Genomic DNA, 22352 nt, shown 5'->3' on the forward strand with positions numbered 1-22352 from the left:
AGTCCGACAAAGGTTCCCAGGCAAGAAGGGGGTTTGTTTTCGGAATTAGCTGTTATCAACTTTGTTTCAAAGTTACACTATAAACGAAGTTCCTCCCAGAGTTAGTTCTGCCTATGCCCAGGAATGAACAAGGACAGCTTGGAGTTTAGAAGCAAGATGGAATTGGTTAGGTCAGATCTCTTTCACTGTTATAGTTTTCTCAGTTGTAATTTTTTCAATGGTGTTTTCATCACTAGAGCTCTCAGTCTTTACTACAAGTCTGTGTTATCCATGTCAAGCATTATTCATTCAAAAAGAAAGAGAGGAAGAAAAAAAAGACTTCCCTTTTGCCTTAGAATCAGACAATTAGTCTTCAATCAGACCAATGGAATCGCTCAGTTGGAAATGAGGTCAAACTGACTTCTTTAAGGTCCTGTCTTACTAACTCAAAATACTCAACTTAAAATAGAACTGAAAAAGAAACTCAGATTTTACTTCATTGCTCAAAGGAGGAAGATAAATGTTAACTAAACACCCAAAGAAAGAAAGGTAGCAAGATAAATCACCCAAAGACCAGCAGAATGCCCAATCCATATACAGAATTGTGCTAGCTTTTGTTAAGAAATTTATCACCTTGTCATACAAGACCAACACTGTTGCAATAGTTATTAAAAGACTGTATCAAGTACTAAATTTTTAAATCTTAAATTTCAAGGGAACTCTTTGAAGGCAGAACCCAGTTTTATCTTTTATACAACAGGCACCCAATACATGTTGGTTAATGGAATAAAAATAACATTGGCAGGCTGGTCAATGTTATTGTTGTGAGGAAATTGTTTTCCATATTTTTCTCTAGAATTTTAAACTATCAATATTAAACTGAGTCTACGATAGATGGAAAAGGTCGACTCTGGGGTTGAAAGTCGAATTCCATTTTTACTAGCTGTGTGATCTTGGAATAGTTTATTAGAGTCTTCTAAATTACTGTTCCTTGGTGTGGATGATAAGAGAATTCATGTGGATTACAATCAGAATTGAACCAGATGTCGACGAAAAAGTCTCTATGAACTATTTAAAAAAGGTAAGGAATTATCACTTTAATGTATTCTAATTTGAATAGAATTAAACTGAACTGTGTTGGACTTAGACTTGAGTGATGATTTGGTCTAGAAAGCCTATCTTTAGAACATTAAAAAAATCCATTTACTTACAATTATTATTATTTTTTGAGACGGAGTCTCGCTCTGTTGTCCAGGTTGGAGTACAGTGGCACGATTTTGGCTCACTGCAGTCTCCGCCACCAGTTCAAGCGATTCTCACACCTCACCCTTCGAGTAGCTGGAATTACAGGCTCGCACCACAACGCCCGGATAATTTTTTAAATTTTGAGCAGAGACAGGGTATCACCATGTTGACCACGCTGGTCTCGAACTCCTAGCCTCAAGCAATCTACCCGTCTCGGCCTCCAAAGCATTGGAATTAAAGGCGTGAGCTACCACGCCTGGCCTGGCCAATTATCTTCCTAAAGAGAAATCTGATCACATAACATCCCATTACAGAGTTTAACCCTAACCCTATCCCTAACCCTGTGCCTACAGCATAGCCAAAACTCTTCAGTACGGCAGATGACCTCCAGCAGGATTTCACTGCGTCTTTGTCACAGCACTTAACAAGCTGTGATGTATTTATTCGTCTACACAGGTCTTCCCTACTAGATTCTGAGTTTCAGAAGAAAAATCTCTTAACTCGAGGTTCATGAGGGGACCTGCACAAGGGAGCAGGCGGGCTGCTAACCACCACATCCTGGAGTCCTGCCTTTTTTTTCCTTTAACAAGCCCGTGTGTTGTGCCGTTAACGTTCATAAAAAAGTCCTTGTCGAACGTTTTAAATACCCAAGGTGTTTCAGCTTTTATTGCCAAACGGGCCACCAAGCCACGTTCCGCTTCTTGGCCTCCTCTTTGGTATCAGAGCTCGGTTGGCGGCTTCCTGTGGCCTCTGAATCAAGGACCTCATTTTGGGAGCCATTTGAGAGATTTTTCTCATATCGTCGCCTTGCACGCAAGTCATTTCTCGAAATGAGATCGCCAGAAGCGACAGGAGCCACTCCAGGCCCGGGGGAAGCAGGCAGAGCAGCAGCGAGCTGCGTTCGCCAGCGCAGGCCTCGCGGGTCTGGGCCTTCTCCGTGTTTCTGGCGTCACCCTCGGGGTCCCTTACAGAGAGCGGGGGCCGGGTGGAGGGACGGAGCAGAAAGCAGGCGGGATCGGCCCGGGAAGAACCCGTTCTGGGACCCTCTAGAAACTCCAGGCGGCCCTACCCGGCTGACAGCGCCGGCCTGCGAGCCCGACACGCGCCTCGTATTTAGATTGACTCCTTCGGCTTTCCGTTTTCCTTCTCCAGGGGAGGGGAGGGACTTCCTATTTTATCTCTGAGCGGCTTCCGGCAAGAGCTGATGGGTTAAAAACAAGACAGCACATGGGCCTGCCGGCCACTTGGATAAAAAACAAGGAACTCGACCTGGATTTTACTAAACCAGTTCCACGATTCTGTTTTTGATTGTGGTGTCCAGCTCTGCATCCACGACGGAGTCGCCCTGAAAGCCGCCGGAAGTCCTCCAACGGAGAAACAGGATGTCCCGCCCCTTCCTCCCAAAGGGAAGACGGTGAGCCGGAGGAGTCAGTCAGAGGGGCGAGCAGGAGCGATTCCGTCGCCAAACAGGTAAGTTATTCTCTGGCCGGGGCGGGGGGTTTGGAGGCGGGGACCGTCCAGCGTCAGCGCGGGGCCTGGGGGAGGTGGCTTGAGGACTCGGAGCCTGGCGGCTGGGCGCCCGGAGCCCCGTCTGGGCCCTTCGCTCTTTCTCCTCCCCCCTCCCCCCGCCTCCGCCCCTCCCTGTCGCCTTCCTTCCCGACACCCGCCCAGACTCACCCCCGGACACACACCCTCGCTCGCTCGCTCGCTCGCTCACGCTGCCTCGCCGCCCTCCTTCCCCCGGCGCCCTCCGCCGCCGCCTCCGCCCTGCCCTGCCCTCTCACCCGCTCGCTCCGCAGGCCCGTCCCGCGGGCAGCCTCGCGCCGCGCCGTCCCACGGGCGGAGCTCTCGTGGACACCTCGGGGCTGCGGACCCAGCGTGGCCTCCGTGTCCCCCGCCCGGTCCGCCTGTCCGCGCAGAAACAGGCCCCCGCCACCTCGGCACGCACCCCTGCACCGAAATCGGGCCGTTCTCGTTTTCCCAGATTGCTCTCTAAGGGACAGCAGATGCTCGCCTCTCTGCAGAGCTGCAAGATTTAGCGTCTGGTTTCCAGCAGGGGTTCCCTGGACCGCCCGCCCACTCTCGATTCACCCCCAGGTGCCCCGGCTGCGCCGGTGCCACTCGCGTCTTCCGTTAAGCGACGCTGGTGTGGGCGAGCGGACGGCACACAAGTACGGTGACCGAGAGCACCGCGGTGGCAGCGAAGGGTCCTGGCCACTCCCGACGTCAGCCCACTCTGCGCCACTGCGGGGAGATCCCCGGCTGCCCGACGCCGCTGCTGGCAGCGTTGGGGCTTCCCAGTAGATGCTCACTTTTCCCAGCCAGCTAGCACGCCCTGGGTGCGTGGCTTCCTGGAGTTTAAGCTGGTGGAGGCGGGGGCAGCGGCCGCCGACCTCTGTTGGTTGCGCTGGGTTTTGTGTAGCCCATTTATTTCTTTGGGGAGTTCTGGAATAGGACAAACCACTTACACAGACACACATGTAGAATTATTTTATAGGTAATCACGGTCTTAATAGTGATCTGAGTTACAGCCTTGCAGTCTGTGCCTAGTGGCAGCATAGTCGTAGCATGTATCTGTTTTGTGATGAGGTGCTAGTCCCCTTAGAACACTGTAGACAGGGCCTTAACGTGCACCCTTTAGAACCGTGTTGGAAAAGCTCATATGCCATTTGGCATACTCACTGTGCTTAATTTAGTGTGGCAGTCTTGTGTAGTAGGAATTACTCCTTTTTTTACAAACTGAGACTCACTTTGCTGTATACAAAATTACTAACTGCTACTGTCACAAGGTAAAGCTCTCTTTGACATCTAAGGCAGGTGTGATAATTGCTGATAACACAGTTGCTACTGGTGCGTTTTTTAAAGCTTTATTTTGGAATAAATTAACATTTACAGAAAGTTGCAAACAATAGGACAATTCCATTGGTACCTTTTAAGCAGAGCAGAGTGGCTCCACTTCAGAAACACTGGTCCTTGCTTTGTGCCAAACACCCTTCTAGGTGTTGGAAATAGTAATCTACTTCCCTAGAGGATTTTGAGATCTGCTTGAAGAGACACATATAAATAAATACAATACTTTTTTTCTAAGCACTAAAATGGAGGTGAGGGAGCACAGTGGAAGTTATGGCTGATTGACGGTGAGGAGTGGTGAAAGCTTGCAGGATATGTTACAGTATTTGAGTTAGATCTCTAGGACTAGTGAGTATTCACCTGGTCGAAGGGACATTTTCTCCAACATTCATTCCAATTATGTTTGTTTTATTAGAGTATAACTTGCTAATAAAATAACTCCTTAATCAAATAGACTCTCCTAGTTTGATCCTTCTCCTTCTGGTCTCCTTTAAGAAGGTGGTTCGTATCCCAGATAGAAGAATCCTATTTTCTAAATCCATGAATTGGCGGATAAACTAAGCTGTATATTTCTAATTGGTAGTTGTGACTCTTTCGACTGTAGATGAGATTGGTTTTTAGGAATGTACTGTGGTCCTCCACTGAGAGTTTTCCTTGCTTTCCCACTCTGATTACTAGTGGACTAAGTAATTCCTTCTGGAAGCATTTAGTGCATGCTTACTTTGTACCAGCTATTGCACTAGAGTAAAATGATAAGATAGTGGGGAATATAGATAAGCAAATGTGCATTGGCAGTGCAGTCTAATATCATGCCCACAGAGTGTCACAGTGCCAGTCATTATTCTTGATTGTCAACCATGGCAATGGACTTGGCTGACTTAAGCAAAAAACGAATTTTTTGGAAGTCTATAGATGGCTTTCAGAAATGATGGGAAGGCTGGGGAACTGTATTCAAAAAACAGGCAGTAACCAAAAGAGGCTGGCTGGATGGGGCCACAGCCAATGCAATATCACGTAAATAGTCTGCCTAGAATTTTGCTGCTGGTGACATTGCCACTGGAGAAACTGCCACCTCTGTTGCTGGACTGTTGACTCTCTTCTACCACTGAAAAATCTCTTATTGCTCTTGCATCTTTGTGACATTTTCTTCCAAGCCACTGCGGTTGCCAGGCAGCAGGCAGATGGAGAGATGGTCTTTATTTCTCACAAAGACCCATGCCCCAAAGGATTCCTACTATATAAGAAGGCAGCTTGGGCTGTGTATAGCCCCAAAAACAAAACTGTTCAGCATAACCACTGAGCCTGGCAAGTCTAGAGAGGTTAGGGAGGAATACCAAGAGGGACTGACAACCAGAGAATGAATAGGAACTCACTGGGCAAAGAGATAAAGAGCGGATAGGGAATCAAGTTTCAGGTAGAGGACCCCCAGGTGTCAGAAGGTAGTGTGGAACATTTCAAGACTTGAAAAGTGTTTAGGCTGGCTGGATCATGGAGTATGAGAGGAGGTGTGGAAGATAAGGCTGGAGAGGTCCTCTTGAAGAAATGTAGGCAGCATAGTGGCATGTGCATACTTTTGTTTGTTTAAGCACTTCAGTGGCAACTATGGAGACCAGTTGGCATGGTGTAAGGCTAGGGGACTGGGATCTTTCAGAGGCTGTTGCATTGATACTAGGTTAGACATCTTGGAAGTCTGAACTAGGATAGTTGCCCAGAGGTAGGGGAAGTGAGTGGATTGTGCATGTTCAGTTAGTGGTGTGGATTCAGGGATGGAGTAGGTGAGAGGGCTGAGATGGATGAGTCACGGTGGACACTGAAGTATCTGCTTTGGGTGACTGGGTAGAGCCTGTGTTCCCTGTGTGGCGATGGAAGGTGAGCACATGTCCCAGTGATAGTTCAATGTGGGCTCATTTTTGTGGACACACAACTGTATTGATGAGTCTGCAATCCCAGAGGACCATCAGCATCTCACTACAGCCAGCCTTGGTTCCTCCAGTTAATTTGTGTGTGTGTGTGTGTGTGTGTCCATGTCCGTCCGCCTTCTTCACTAGATTGTGGCAAGACTGCTTTCATGTATATGCATCCCAAGTCTCTTGCCTGATGTCTTACGCATAGAAGGAGATGTTAGGCCATTCTTGCATTGCCTAAAATGAAAAGAGGTTTAATTGGCTCATGGTTCTGCAGGCTCTGTGGGAAGCGTGGCACTGGCATCTGCTGGTGAAGCCTCAGGAAGCTCTCCATTATGGCAAAAGGCAAAGGGGGAGCCAGCATATCCCATGGCAAGAGCAGGAGCAAGACAGTGGGGAGGTGCCACACACTTTAAACAGCCAGCTCTTAACGAGAACTCACTCACCATCTTAGGAAAGCACCAAGTCATTCATGAGGAAATCCCCTTCCATAATTCAGTCTCCACACACTGGGCCCTACCTCCAACATTGAGGACTCATTTGAGCATGAAATTTGGAGGGGATGCACATCTAAAGTGTATCAAGAGGAATCAGTAAATATGGTGGAATTTAATGGCCTCAGTGTGAGTAGTTTGAAGCAGAAAGAAAGTACAGTTATATGTGTATAACATGTCTCTATACAATATAGGCATACGTATATATGTATATAGCTACACCTACATATGAATCTTGCTTACATCACTAGTGAGGGGTCCACATCTCCTGTATATTTTTTGTAGTGGACTTTTTATTCTGATAGTATCAGTATTGTCTTGTGACTAGAACATCTTATCATAATTCTATGGGTAGATCATGATTGTAATAACTCTCTGCTTACTTGATTATCTTGTAATTCCAACTACCTGGAATAAAACCCAGAAATAGCCTTGCAGGAAAGTGATGACAGTGTAGGAGTGTGAAGGAATTACCGCCTCCCTAAATAAAATAAAATCTGGAACTTCTGGAATTGAGCCCTGAAAGGAGAACCTTTTGCGGGAGAAGATGGAGATAGATGGTGGTCTCCAACATTGCTTTCCTTAAGTTTTATTTTTCCTTATGAGGACTCATAGAATAGTTTCCAGATATAACAATCCTTGTTTAATAGTTAGGTTCTCTTGAGTATAGCCGAGAAAACTGGAAGCTTTCAAAGTACAAAGTACGTAGGGACAATAAAAGGCAGATCAATATAGAATTCACTGGAAGTAACAATAATAATGTTTTTGAGCTCTTTATATAAACACTGTGCCGGGTGCCTCTACACATAGTCCCAGTTCATCTCCCCAGATCCTTTGAGGTATGTGCTACCTTTTATTGATTTATGGGACACTTAAATTTAGGATAAATAGCTTGTGCAAGGTGACACAGGTATTAAAGATAGAGCCGGGATTTGAACCAAGATGGTCTGACTTCAGAACTCCTATTTTTAGTCACTAAGCTATATTACCATCTATGATATTTTAGCATTGATTCATTCAATTTTTTTTTAAGCTTCTCTTATGTCCAGTGTAATCTGTGAGTTGTTAGAGATCTAAGGAAGCATGAGATGAACACATTGCCCTGGTCCTGCTGGGAAACACCCTTTGCAGTATCGTGCAGCCCAGGATGCAGAAGGCTGAGTGTGTGAGGGGAGTTGGGGGCAAGGAAGGCTCCTCAGGGGAACTCTTGAGGATGCCAGCTCTGTGGGGGCAGGGCATTCAGGAGAGAGCTCAGGCTCCCAGGCAGCCCAGCCGAGCACTGGGCAGTGTAGCAGTTGGAAGCAGGGGCCAAACTGTGAAGGACCTTGAAGGCTGAGGTAATGCTTGAAGAGCATATTGTAAGGGCACTGGGGAGCCAATAACAGGTTCATGCGTTTGTTCATGTCTTAGCATGTATTTAAAGAAAGTTTTGAGTCCTATACCACTCACTGTGCTGCTTGGATGCGGTGAGAGTTGATGATAAGGAATCTTGCTTTAACTTGGAAGAAGGTTTAGGGAGACTTCTCAGAGGAAAGGAAGTCCCCTCAGAGGAAAAGAGCCCTTCAGTTACTTATCTAGTTGTTTACGATTGAAAAAGCCATGCATGCACACAGTGGAAAATTGCAAATAGTACAGTGATGCCTCAGACTCCTGGGGCTGCTCTCCACAGACAGTCACTATGAACAGTTTCTTGAGTTTCCTTCTAGAAGTGCCCATTCTTTTAATGTAAGTGCCCATTCTTTTAATGTGAGCAAAGCAAGTGACAACAGTATCTTCTCTCCATGAAGCAATTCAGACAGTAAAGCCCAACCAGGTAAGGCAGGCTGGGTAATCAGTACCTGAAAGGTTCTTCATGGAGAGAAGCATTCTCTATTCTTAAGCTTTTTTTTGATGGTTGTTAGTTTTTGTCTTAACATTTAAGCACTGGAGAGAATAAGTACTTCCTGATCTCAGGCACTCTTCCAGAGGTAACCACTGTTAAGTAATTTCAGACTTAACAAGATGTCTTGGTGAGCTTCCAGTGTTACTACATCTATGTAATATTTTATGTTATGGATATATTAGCTTATATAACCATTATCTTATTAATGGACATTAAGGATTTCTGGCTTGGGTGATTTGATGGGTTGTAAAGCTATTTACTGCCATAAAGAACAAAGGAAAAAGGAATAACTTTGAGGGGGAAGTTGATGAATGCATGTAACATCCAAATGGACTTAGGGGTCTGGTACCTACAGAGCCATTGGCTAGAGATAAAAATTTGAGTGTCATGGGTAGTGGATGGGAATCAAAACCATGAGAGTTCCCTTTGTGAAGACATCTCTTCACAAAGTACAGAGTCTGATTCCATTGTAGCTCTTTTGCTCCCTGGGATTCAGGGGATTCCCCAGAGTTCTTTAGATGGGTCCTTGCCTAGTTTTTCTCCTTGTTAGCTCCTGTTTTGCATCCTTGTGGTAAGTTCCCTTCTCCGTATCCCGGAACTTTCTCATGTGCACTTTGATCCTTGGCTCATCTGCTGTGGCCACCAGGGGCTTAGGTTTAACTCACACTCCCAAGACCTCCATAGGCCACACTTGCACAGTCCTTGGAGAAGGGGAAGAATGAGAGCCACAGCTTGCCAGCCCAGAGTGACAGATCTTCTCTCAGGGATGGTCCTTGCAACAGTCTACACAGCTGTACAGGCAGTGTCTTTCCAGGCGGCTGCTCCAGTGCAGGGACGTGAGAGCCGCATCATGGATGTAGGCGCAGTCTTATCTGTGACATCTCGTGTCCCATAGGGAGTACTTTTGCACATTACATAGGCATAGCTTCTAGGATTGTTGGTGGAGGATAATAAATAAACATATAATTCAATGGGACTAATACTGTTTTTGAGCTCTTTATGTAAACACTGTGCCAGATGCGTCTGTACATATATCACTCAGTTCCCCCAAATCCTTTGAGGTATATACTACACTTTATTTGTAGGATACTCACCATTCATAAGAATCCTTGCATCCTCAGGGCACCCGAAGCATGGTGTTTGCATCAGATATTTCTAGTTCATGCGTAGTTCCTCGAAGTCCAGATGCAGTTTACAGGTGGGCCATTCTTACAATAAGCAGTATCGCTTAGTGGCATAGTTGACGTTCTTCCCCTTATTAGGTTACCAGAGGGAACAGAGCCAGATGGTTTAAGAGTTTAATTTTCGTGTATCAGGGAAAGGGTTTTGTTAACCATTTCACTCACTGCTCGCCACACCACGAAAGAAATGGAGTCCATTCTTTGATATTTAGGGTCTGCCTCCCCAGTGCCATTTCTAGGATAAAAGACATTTCATCAGTGATGTCAGTCTTGAAGAGTACCTCCTTCAACCCCAGTTACTTAGAGTGAGGTCTCCAATCCAACCATTTTCTAATCTTATAAGGACTGGGAAGCATGGGACTTGGATCTGATGTCTGTAGCTTCTGGCTGTGTGTCATCAGATAAGTCTCTGAATCTCTCTGAGCCTCAGTAGCTTCACTGTGAAATGTGTGTTATCTTGCAGAGTTGCGTGAGTGCTAATTGGTAGAATGTGGGTAAGTCGTTATACAGGAGCTGACACAAAGCCAGTCCCCGCTCTATTATAACTGTCAACCAACAGCGGTCATAACAGTACTGCCCATGCCATGAATTAAGCACGTATCATAAGGAGTTTGAAAAAATTAAAAATTCACAAAACAATAGGAAGTTTGTTTCCTCATATGTAACAATAAAGGTTTACTGCCCAGCACAGCAGTTGATTACCCTGAGTTGTCAAGAAAACATGAAATAATATGCTATATACATGTTAAGAAAGTAGGTAATTATATAACTGTTTATAAGACTTCTATGAAAACCGCATTTTTTTTTAACTTAAAAAATAAGCCTTATTATTAACCCAATAAGATAGAATTGGGGGACACATTTTGGCATGCTGGAAAGGTAGGTTGTTAACCAGCCAAACCAGCAAAAACCCCAGCCTGCATCTGTGTGTGTGTGCTCCTGTTGGACTAGTGTGACAAGGAGATTCTAGTTCCTGGAGCATGGGTGGGACTGTGGTCCTTTGGTTCTTCATCAGAGCCTTTCCTGACTCCCTAAGTCCGATGAAGTTACCTGCAGAATAATTTGTTTCTGTGAACTTTCGGTGAGGAAAGAGGCCGTGGTTTCACGCCAGAGCGCCCTGAACCCCCAGACTGTCAGGGATCCCTGGCGGCGGGCTGGGCCTGGTGTGGACGTGAGGAGCCTTTCCAGTAAATAAATGGAGAGGGGTTTAAGGAAAAGAAGAAAAGCTTCTGGGAGATCCTTTTTGTATTTAATAGCTAAATGATGATCTTAAAAATGAAATTTGAAAATCTATGTGAAAAAAATGCAGTAATTGATTTGTAATGAGTTTCAGGTTGAAACTCATCATGCGTATGTAATGCTGAATTCTATCTGGAAAGATGCTTTTTAGAATTATTATGAAGAAAACCTGGAAAGAACCAGTTTCTTATGAAATAATGGAGATACCTAGGTTTATATATTTTTTAAAAATATATTTTAAATTTATGTTGAGCCGGGGTCTTGCTATGTTGCTCAGGCTGATCTTGAACTCCTGGGCTCAAGCAATTTCTCCTGCCTCAGCCTCCCAGAGTGCTGGGATTACAAGTGTGAGCCACTGTGCCTGGCCTAGATCTATACATGTAAAAATTCTTTGTTTTTCATACTTGTTTGATTTTTGTGTGATCTCATCACACATGTTCTTTACGTGATTACACGGAACACAGTCCTGAACTGTGGCTGACATTTGAGTGTCAGTTTTTTTGGTATTTTTGGAATTATTTCAAAGTAAATTTGATATAGAATTAAATTGGAGAAACTGTAAAATTAGAGTTTAGATGGCATTAGCTAAAGCAAAGTAAATGCAACTTTATTTAAAATTGAAGAAATAACTTTAGGTATATCAAGTGTAATTCAGAGACCAGTTGATGAAGAAATTTTAGTTGTTTCACTTTGATGAAGGAGAGAAACATCTGGTGAAATACTAGTGGCGGCCTTTTCACTTTCAGGCCTTAGAGGAATGACTGCTCCTATAGGGTTCTCAACTTTTAAAGGGAATAAGGATTGTGGCAATCCAATTCTGACTCCTCATTGTCCAGTAAGAAAGCTGTGCCCTACAGGAGGCAGGTGATTTGTCAGTCTCACAGTTAGTTGTAGAATGAGGAGTAGAAGTCAGGCCTCTTGATTTATAGCTGCTCTTTTTGCTCCTCCATTGGTGGTTCTTAATCCTAATGTGCATCAGGGTCACCCAGAGGGTTTGGGTATCCACCAGAAACTGGTTTAGCAGGCCAGGGCTGGGGCTCGAGAATCTGCATTTCTGGTAAGTTCCCAGGTGACTTTACAGCTGCCTTCCTGAGACCACACTTCTCCAGCCTCAGCATCACCTGATGTGGCTTTGATTTCTCAGGCCACTTGTAAGAAGAGATTAAGTAAACTTTCTTAGGTTTATACCAGACTAACCTTTTCCCTAGTATTCTGAGAATCTAGTTTTTAAATTTTATGTTAGAAAAAAGAAATGCATGTAGTGATTAGGTGGGGAAGAAAAGTAGAAATGGAGTATTTCTCACAGAGTCACTGTGGCACTTCCAGTTGTTAAGTTTGGAGCTAATTTTATTTGTCAGGACCACTGGCCATTGATGGGGCTGAGTTTGTGCTCTGAGGCCCAGTCTTGGCAACATTTACTGTGAAAGGGTATCCAGATTGATTGCCAGAGTGTACAGGAGTGAAAAATTAGTTCTGGTTTTGTTACTCTGCTTTTTTCTGTTATTTTGTGTACTTCAGTATCCCTTATCTAATATATAAAAATTTCATCAGGCCCTAGCACACTTACATGTCCCTAGTAGATGATAAATAAATGAGTTGAAATGAATTAAAAGAGTAAAAGGAAAATAACATAAGTCGTTTATCTGGGGAGACTTCTGTGCCCTAGAGAGTTACTCTGTTCTCTAGAGTATCCCAATCACAGGCTCTTTCCTGAACAATTGCAATTTATTTATTCCAGCTTAATCCTTATTTGTAGTTATTGAACACTTTTAGCACAAAAGCTAGAGATGGCATATTTTTATGTTAGAGTCCGTGAATGAGCCCTCCCTTTTTTCTTTTTCATCTGAAATGACTTTTTAAAACTTTCTACTTTGAAATAATTTTAGGAAAAAAAAATTGCAAAAATAGTCCAGAAAGTTCCTATGGATGTACATTTTGGCCAGCATCCTTTGTTGTTCTCATGTATTCATGAAACAATTATTGAGACCAGTAATTGATAACAGCGAATCTAAAACATTTATTTGAATTTAACCAGTTGTTCCATTGATATCTTTTTTTTCTGGTCCAGGATCCAACCCAGCATCCCACATTGTTTTTTGTTATCATGCCTCCTTGGTCTCTCCATCCCGTAGTAGTTCATTTAGATTTCTTTCTTTTAGTTTTTTTTGGAAGATGGAGTCTTGCTCTGTCACTCAGGCTGGAGTGCAGTGGCTCATCTCGGCTCACCGTAACTTCTGTCTCCCATGGAAGCAATTCTTCTGCCTCAGCCTCCTGAGTAGCTGGGATTACAGGCGTGCACCACCATGCCTGGCTAATTTTTTTGTTTTTAGTAGATATGTGATTTCGCCATTTTGGCCAGGCTGGTCTCAAACTCCTGACCTCAAGTGATCCGCCCAGCCATGACCTCTCAAAGTGCTGGGATTACAGGTGTGAGCCAGCATGGCTGGTCAGTTCTTTTAGTTTTCTTTGTCTTTCATGACTTTGATACTTTCAAAGAATACTGGTCAGTTATTTTGTAGAATGTCCCTCAGTTTGGATTTGTTTGATGCTCTTTCATGATTGAGGTTTAAGCATTTTTGGTGGGAATAGCACAGGGGTGAAGTCATGCCCCTGTCGGCGCATTGTATCAGGAAGCATGTGATGTAGATATGTCTTCTTCTGGAGAATGTGAACTTTGATCTCTTGGTTGAGGTGATGTGTCAGGTTTTTGTACTCTGAGGTTAAACATTTTTTCTTTGTAATTAATAACTCATACTTTTTTTTTTTTTTGGTCCAAAAAGTTTGAAACGAACATAGTGTCAGAATCTTTTTAGTCTGACCTTAACTGTGAGATATTTCATATCTTGGGAAGGTTTGTTATTATTCATTAGAACCAAACATAGGAGGGAGGGGTAAAGGTTTAGGATGTTGGAAGGACATGTATTTGCTGATATCAGTCAATCAGTATTGAATTGGAAGCTGAGGAAGCTGTTTGTCCATTTCCTTTGCTGTGGTTCTGCGCTCTGACTCACATTTGTCTTCAGTGAGTGACTTTCTCCATTTGTGCAGTGAGGATACATTCTTGAGAAATGCCTCACTAGGTGATTTCATTGTTGTGTGAATGTCACAGAGTATACAGACCCAGATGGTGCAGCCTACTCCACAGCTGGGCTATATGGTGTGGACTATTGCTCCTAGGCAACAAACCCATATAGCATGTTAATGAACTGAATGCCGTAGGCAATTGTAACCCAATTGTAAGTGTTTTGTATATTTAAGTCTATCCAAATATAGAAAAGGTGCAGCAAAAATATAGTATAAAAGTTAAAAAATGGTATACTTGTATAGAGCACTTACCATGATGGAGCTTGTGGGACTGGAAGTTGCTCTGGGTGATTCAGTGAGTGAGTGATGAGAGAATGTGAAGGCCTAGGAGATTACACTTTTATATGACTGGCAGTGTAGTAGGTTTGCTTACACCAGCATTACCACAAACGTGAGAAATGTGTTGTGCTAATACATTACCACAACTAAATGATGTCACTAGGCAATAGGAATATTTCAGCTCCATTATAGTGACATGGAACCATCATCATGTATGTGGTCCATTGTTGACCGAAATATCATTAGGTAGTGCATAACTGTGTTTTAGTTCATCACTGGGTAGTTGCTCTAAGTATCGGTGGCTTATAGAACTGGGTAGATGTGTTTTCTTTGTAGATCATGTGAATGGCATTACTGTATATATTATGTATGTTTGCATATAAATTGTCTTTGTTCTCAAAACATATTTTTTTATTGTCCCAACTGGGGCACATTGGAAGAAACACATTGGATGTTTCCTTCACAGAGTTGTAAGCTTCTTGGAGGCAGGGAACAAATCTCTTTTTGTTTACCAGTGACTTGCTTGGGACTTGCAACACACAAGGCACTCATAAATATTTGATGAATAAATGAATGCATTCTGTTAGCTGCTTTTGCATGTTACCAGAATTTTGTGAACGTCTTTTCACATGAATGTGGAGCTGTGTAATCGAACAGTATTCAAGTAGATGGATTGCCACATTAGCTTTACTTTTACCTGTCCCCGATTGTTGATACTAGGTTGTTTCCAGTTTTTTTCTACAGTTCATGGTGAACATCCTGAAACACACAGATCCCTTCTCCCCTTTTCTCTCTTTTTCTGTTTCTCCTGCATGTGTGTGCAAGCAGATTACCCTCCAGATAGGTAATTATCCAACCAGTACGATTTGAAGATGTTCATTTTCCTGTGCTTTCCCAATGCTTAACTCTTTAGTTTTTTAGAATAAGACTTAAATATTTTGGGACATTTTTAAGGTTTCTTCCTGGAGTGTAGTGAGTGGGGATCATAGTCTGACTACAGTTTGCAAATAACCTTCCAAATGTTAATATGAAATTTTCCAATTTTTTGTTTGTCTCAATGAGAGAGCAGAATAAACCTCAATAAGGTAATGGTTAACACCTAGTCAATATTCTATCACTTTTTGTATCCTCTGTAAAGTTGTATGTGGTCTGTACCAAACAGGAAACTTCCTGAGGGTGGGATATGTTTTTAATTCACATTACTCATAAAAGTCAACTGCAGGTCAATTAAAGGCTTAAATATAGAAGGCAAACTATGAAACTTTCAGAAGGCAACCCAGGACAGTAGTTGTATGACTGGTTTAGGAAAGAGGGTCTTAAAAAGATCACAGAGGGTGCAGACCATAAAGGAAAAGATCAATGTGTTTGACAATATTGATAGCTTTTGTTTGTTAAGAAAAATCATCAAGAAAGTGGACAGGTCACAGGGAGAATAGACATACTCAGTACATATTACTGATAAAAGGTTAGTATCCAGAAGGTGACTACAAATCAGTATGAACAACAGAAAAGGGGACAAATAGGCATTTCCCAGAAGAGGAATTTGAATGCAGAAATGCTCAACTTCATTACTCATTGGGGAAATGCAAATTAGGACCAAAAAGTATATAGTTTCTTACACCTTAGATTGGCAACAGTGTAAAGAGTCTGACAGTATTGTTGGGAGGACAGAAAACAACTGGAATGCTTATATAAAGCTGGTGGGAAAGTGATACGCAGCTCTTGAGAGTGTCTGGTAAAGTTGAGATACATGTATCCTTCGACCCATTAATTCCATTCAGCCTTTATCCTGAAGCTGTGGTTTCGGAATTGTTTCACAGCATCATTTGGAAACTGATTTGTAATGCAGTTTGGGGGCTCTGCTGTGGACCTACTGAATCAGCAGCTTTGAGGATGGGTCAGGTTTCTGAATGTCAAGCCCTCTAGGGAATGTGATGCTGAAATGGGAAAACTGTTACCCTAGAGAAACTCATGCACATGAGTGCCTGGAGACATGTGCAAGAATGCCCACAGTCACACTCTTTGTAAAAGGAAAGACTGGGAGCAATGTCCATCAGAGAAGAACAGATGCCGGCATTGTGTCATATTCCTATAGTGAAGTCCTGTACAGTACTGAGATTGAGTGAATGTTAGCTGCATTCATCACCAAGGATAATACGCAGCTGGAACATAATCTCAAGTGGAAAAAAGCTACTTGTAGAAGAATGCACAGTTCTTTCCCTTTTTAAAAGTTTAGAAACATGCAAAAACAAAATTGTAGATTGTTAGAAATACAGATAGGATAAAGTAATAAGGAAAAGCAGGTAAATGATACAAACAGGACTCAAGTTCTGTGTGTGTAACTGTAAGTGGATAACTGTAAGAAGGAAGGTGATACGGGAACACGGAGGGACAAGTTATTAAAGATAATTTGTTTTTCTTAAACTGTTATCTGCACTCAGGATTTTGTTATGTTTTGCATAACAACTTTACACATATTAAAAGTAGTTTCTTGTATATACCAAATATCTCAAAAACAAAATCATAAAAAACGTTTATGATTTTTTAATTTTGCATGCTCTATCTACATAGAGACTTTTCAGTTTGTATGAGAAAGGTGGTGGAGGTGAAGAGAACTTAACTCTTCAGTTCACCTCCTGTAAAGACTTTCAGGAGTAGAGATATGAAAAAGAAGACTGGATTCAATGATAATTGCGTTAATACTTACTGAGCATCTAGTGTGTGCCAGGCACTGATCTGAGCATGCGACATGCTGAGTCTATCTGCCATTAAATAAAATAAGATTGCATCTTGCCATGACTCTGGGGTGGGAGCTATTAAAACTGTTATTGAAGGTGTTATTCTTGCTTTGTAGAAGACGTCCCTTGTCCATGGGCACAGGGTGATCAGGCACAGAGGGAGTCTGACTCTGAATCCCTGCCATGCAGGGTCAGGGGAAGAAGACAAGCATAGGTAAAAACAGTAGTCTGAGAGAACCGAAGGGCAGAAAACAAAAATCGTGACATAAATGGAGTGTGAAAGAAGACTGGTAAAAGGTTTATTTACTTCCTTTTTGGAAAAAAAATTCTTAGTAGGTTTTTTTTAAACCAGTATACATGACTTTGTCATTCTAGGAGATTACTAGTCCCTAAAGTATAAAAAGTAACTAATCGCATTTTGATTTTAGTTCTTGAATATTGAGTCTAAGTGACTTCTAAGGAGTGCGTCTTTCAGTTCACATCCCATAGGGTTCTGGAAATCATACTTACTCGCTTACGCAATTCTTGCTAATAAGGAGGGGCACATTTGGGGAATCAACATTTGCCTTTTTTTCCTAGCCTTTTATAACTTTGTTTTGTCATATTTATCTTATATTATGGGACTTTTCTTAAATCAAGGTTGCTTCTACTGTAAACCTTATCCTAAGCCATCATATTATAGTCACTCTTTAAAATTAACAAGTATAGGAAAAATATAAAGATGACTCTAGGAGTGAAATTACCTGTCCTGTGGATCCAAATAGTACTACTATTTTTCTTTGATACTGACTGCTGAAATTATCCAAACCATGAGAACCGTCAAGTATTTGTAGTTATATAATGTCATAGTTTCTAGTAGAATCGGCACCTCACTAGGAAGTTGACAGCCTGTGAGACTTCTTCTGTGGCAAGGATGCCTGCATTTCATACACATGTGGTATTTCTAGGAGATCCCTTATGGGCAAATATAGAACATAGGCTTCTTAAACAGATTTGAGGCACTTCAGCTCTTGTAGTTTCAGTTACATTTTGCTAAATTTAGCAACTCTCAATTTTAATTCTCAGTGCTTTTCAGTGTGTTTGATGTTCATACTTCTCTTTAATTTTCCCTTATATGCTGTGTTTTTTCCCCCATTAAACAAACCCACGTAGTTGTTTTAAAGAAAAACAAGGTAATAAGAAGCCTAATAGGGAAAAGAATTAACACAGTTGGAGTAATGCCAGTCTAATCATCAAATGTAACCAAAGCCCAGCATGCTTTTCAGTTATTAAATATAATGGAAACTTAGTGTTTTAAACCTAGAACAAACAACAGACTTCTTCACTGGAAGTGTGTAATTCACTTGTGATTTCTGCTGATCGTGAATTGTGGATCAGAATTTGATATATGATTATGGGATCAATTATAAAATGAGGAATAGCAGTTACAGGAGTGCATGTTAATTTAAAATATAATTTCAAAACCATTATAATTTTAACTAAGGTAGTAATGTACTTTTAAAAATAGCTTAGAAAGAATAGGGAGTAGAAATTACAGCTTCCAAAAAGCGGATCAAATGATTTTTATTAAGAATCTTCAGGGTACAAAACCTGGTTTTCAATATGGGTGGTGTTTTACTATATTTCACTGTAACACTCTAGGATTTCAAGGTGGTAGGTCAGAGCTATGTTTGCTAAAAGTGGCATTCAGGATAATTTTATGTGGCAAATGATGATGGAGGTCAATGTCTTTGGAGTCCCTGTGTGATAGCCCTATTAAGTACAGTGCATATGTGCTTTTTCCTGATTCATTTATCGCTTCCTACCACACACACTTCTTTCCCTTCTCGTTTTCTTCACCTCAGCACTATGTCTGGTAAATATGCAGTAAGTGGATATTCGTTTTTTTGAAGAGTTAGGAGAGATTTTAGTCCAGTTGTTCCCAAATCTGGTTCATCAGAATCATCCAGGGACCTCTTTTAAAAAGTACAGATTTTTGTCCCAGCCCCAGACTTTCTTTTTTTTTTTTTGAGACGGATTTTCGCTCTTGTTACCCAGGCTGGAGTGCAATGGCGCGATCTCGGCTCACCGCAACCTCCGCCTCCTGGGTTCAGGCAGTTCTCCTGCCTCAGCCTCCCGAGTAGCTGGGATTACAGGCACGCACCGCCATGCCCAGCTAATTTTTTGTGTTTTTAGTAGAGGCGGGGTTTCACCTTGTTGACCAGAATGGTCTCGATATCTTGACCTCGTGATCCACCCGCCTCGGCCTCCCAAAGTGCTGGGATTACAGGTGTGAGCCACCGCGCCCAGCCCGACTTTCTTAATCAGAGTCTTTTCATGGGTAAGACCTAGAGATTTCATATTTTTTATGATTAGCTAGATTTATAAATGATTGGTATTGTCTGTGATTGTCTTATTTTGCAAATGTGGAAGTAATAGCACTAGGGATGCTTTTCCAGTTGCATTTCTGAGAAAAAGGTTTTCATAAGTCTTGTACAGGCTAAAAGCCTTCATGAATGGCAGAATGACAGGCAACATGATAACTTTTGGAGGGATGTGTGGCAGAGATGGCTAGCCGTCCGCCCACTTCATTTCTTCCCTTTGCACAATTCCAGGTTATGTTTTACAGACTCCCTTGCAGCTAAGCAGATATGATTGGAAGTGATACCACTTCCACATTTCTTACAAGGCTGTAAGAAACAATGAGCCAGCTGCCTCTTTCATGCTTACTTTCTTCTGTCAGCTGGATGCAAGGAATGAGAAAGCTCAAAGACTTCAAGATGGAAGGAACCTGGATCTCTAAATCACAGACTGAAGCAGAATGTTTGCTGATGAGGAATACCTGCCTTTTAAAGAATGAGATAAACACTTTTATCATGTTTCAGCCATTTTAAAGTATTATAGCAGTTATATGAGAGGGCATTAAATTCTTGTTGGGTTGCTTCTAGCCACTGTATCCAAATCTAAAAGGAATGGCAGATTATGGCTTTGAAGAAAATTCATTTCTGTGGTTTTCCTTCTTCCCATCTAACATTTCTGTTGTCTGTTCTTCAGAATGTAGAAGAGTACTGTTACAGAGTTAGGCCATTTTAGTAGACTGCAATATTTGCTTAGACATGGAATCTGAAGTGGGCCACTGTTCATGTGTGAAAATAAGTAATTGAAGACTTGTGATGCCATCTGTGAAAGGTTGCCAGCAATGGGGAAAGGACTGCCTTTTTTTTTTTTTTTTTAAATGGAGTTTTGCTCTTGCCTAGGCTGGAATGCAATGTGTGATTTTGGCTCACTGCAACCTCTGCCTCCTGGGTTCAAGTGATTCTCCTGCCTCAGCACCCCGAGTAGCTGGGATTACAGGTGTGAGTCACTGCGCCCAGCCCCTGTTATAGTTTTAATTGTTTAAATTTTAATGGAACAAGAGGAACAGTTACCTTTCCTCGATGACTGATACTGTTGAATGCAGCATACATTAACCAGTTTTGCCAGTAATGGAAAAAACCCCATGCAGTCCTTTCAAATGTAACATTCTGTTTGTATTAGTGTCACTTAGGACTCTGTTTTAAGGCTGGTGTCCACCACAGTGGACAGGAATTGACAGATTCAAATGGCAAAGGAGTTAAACTGCTTAGTACAGAGACAAAGCTGTACTAGGAAGGGTATAGTTTTCAGTAAACCTTCAGTTGAAGATAAAGGTTTTTGGATTCCTTGAAGTCTTCTTGGGGACTAAGAACTGTTAAGTGGAGTAAAGCTTTTGTCAGGTCTAAGAAAAACTTTGTCGCTTTTAGGGAGGTTTATATTCTTCTGACCCTTCTGACAGTTTCTAGAGATGTTATAGAGGTCTTTGTAAGTCATATGTACAAAGCCAGCCCATTCCCTCCACCCGTCTACCCTCGTTCTGATTGTTTTTGCTTTTTTCACTTTTTATTTGGAAGCGATTTGAAATTTATTTAAAAAATGCACAAATAAAACTAGAAAGTGTTTCTGGTACACCTGTTAACCTTCATCCTGAGTCCCCTGCCGTTGCGTTTCCCCGTTTGCTTTGCTGTTTCCTCCCACTCTTGTTTGTTCACGTCTGCACTGTCTCCCTCACCACGTGCATCCACATCCACACACTTTACTTTTTCTCCTGAACCACTGAGAGTAATTTAAATACATTGTGACCCTTTACCCATAAACAGTCTACATCTTTTAAGAATAGGGATTTTTCTCTTACATGACTTTGGTGCTATTTTCAGTTTTACACATTTACGTTGGTGCTTTTTGTCAGTTGGCCTAAGATGTCCTTAATAGCATTTTCCTCCTGCCAGCACAGGATCCAGTCTGAAAACAGGCATTGCAATTCATGTATCTTTAGCCTTCTTTAATCTGGAATACTTTTATATGAAGCCTTTCTTTATGTGTTTTTGTAAAGCCTTTCTCTGTCTTTTATGACATTTTTGAAGAATGCAGTCCTCTCCACCTTTTTTTTTCGCGCTTCTCTAAACAATACATTCCTCGCACATTCCTCATTTTGTGTTGTCTGCTGTTTCCTCTTCATTAGCTGGAGGTTTTGTTGGCTGCAGTAATGCATAGGTGATGTTGTGCCCTTCTCAAGGGGTCGCGTCTGGAGACACACTGTGTCCTTCTGGCCTTTGTTGAGGATGTTGATTTTGATCCTGCAGGCAACCTGTGCCAGTTTAGCCACTGGACAGTTACTGAGTTTGTTTTTCCCTTGTAATTAATAAGCAGGTTGTGGGGAGATGCTTTAACACCGTGTAGGCATTTGGCTCCAAATCTAAAACGTCCTCCCTAGATTTAACATCCCTTGATGATTCTTGCTAGTTACAGTCTTTGCCAGTATGCTTTTCTATCTCCAGCACTCCCTCCATATTTACCAGCTGGCCCCAGCCTTCTTCTATAAACAGAGCCATCCTTTTGCTCCTCTCTCCCCTCTCATCTCTCCATCCATCCCTCCAGCTGCCTATCATTCAGTCATTGAACTGGGCTTATTCATTCCTACTTGTAATGATTTAATGGGACTGCATTATTTGGGCGCTCAAATTGTCCCAGATTTGGCCAGTGGGAATCCCCGTCAAGCTGGTCCTATGTCTTTGTGTTATCTTTTTTTTTCCTTTAAAGTATTTCCCCACTTTCTGCCGTTAGATACTCCAAGCTTATTTTGTGCCGACCTTGCCCCAGCCCTGGAATCAGCCATTTATTGAAATTCCCAGTGGGCTTTTAGTGGGGAACAATATTAAAGACCAAGATCTCCATGCTGGGTGTGTTCCTTGTTAACTGGCCATCCTCCCTGCAACTTCCCAGTTGCCCATTCTTGAGTATTTAATGTGAGGTCCAGTGAACCAAAGGTAACTTTCTTGGTGTAGATGAGTGACCACATTGGATCCCTGGATCTCTGACTGTTAGAGTAAGTCACCTTCTGACTTTCATTTGTGGAGTTTTGTTTCTGAGTTTAGTCTGAGGACCTTAGTCATAAATGTATTTCCATCTAAGGACTTGCTTTT

The 22352-nt window shown here is 42.2% G+C and overlaps 1 protein-coding gene across 1 annotated transcript in view; it reads left to right on the plus strand.

Annotated features, from left to right (window-relative positions):
* Positions 1-1900: 1900 nt before the first annotated feature.
* ZNF407 (zinc finger protein 407) overlaps positions 1901-22352 on the plus strand; it is a 476193-nt gene continuing 455741 nt past the window's right edge. The window contains exon 1 of the mRNA XM_017527494.2: positions 1901-2694. The gene's annotated coding sequence lies outside the window, so the exon portion shown is untranslated. The remainder of the gene's footprint in view (positions 2695-22352) is intronic.

Source organism: Cebus imitator, unplaced genomic scaffold (assembly GCF_001604975.1).
Source record: "Cebus imitator isolate Cc_AM_T3 unplaced genomic scaffold, Cebus_imitator-1.0 Scaffold49, whole genome shotgun sequence".
In the NCBI taxonomy this organism is placed as follows: Eukaryota; Metazoa; Chordata; class Mammalia; order Primates; family Cebidae; genus Cebus; species Cebus imitator.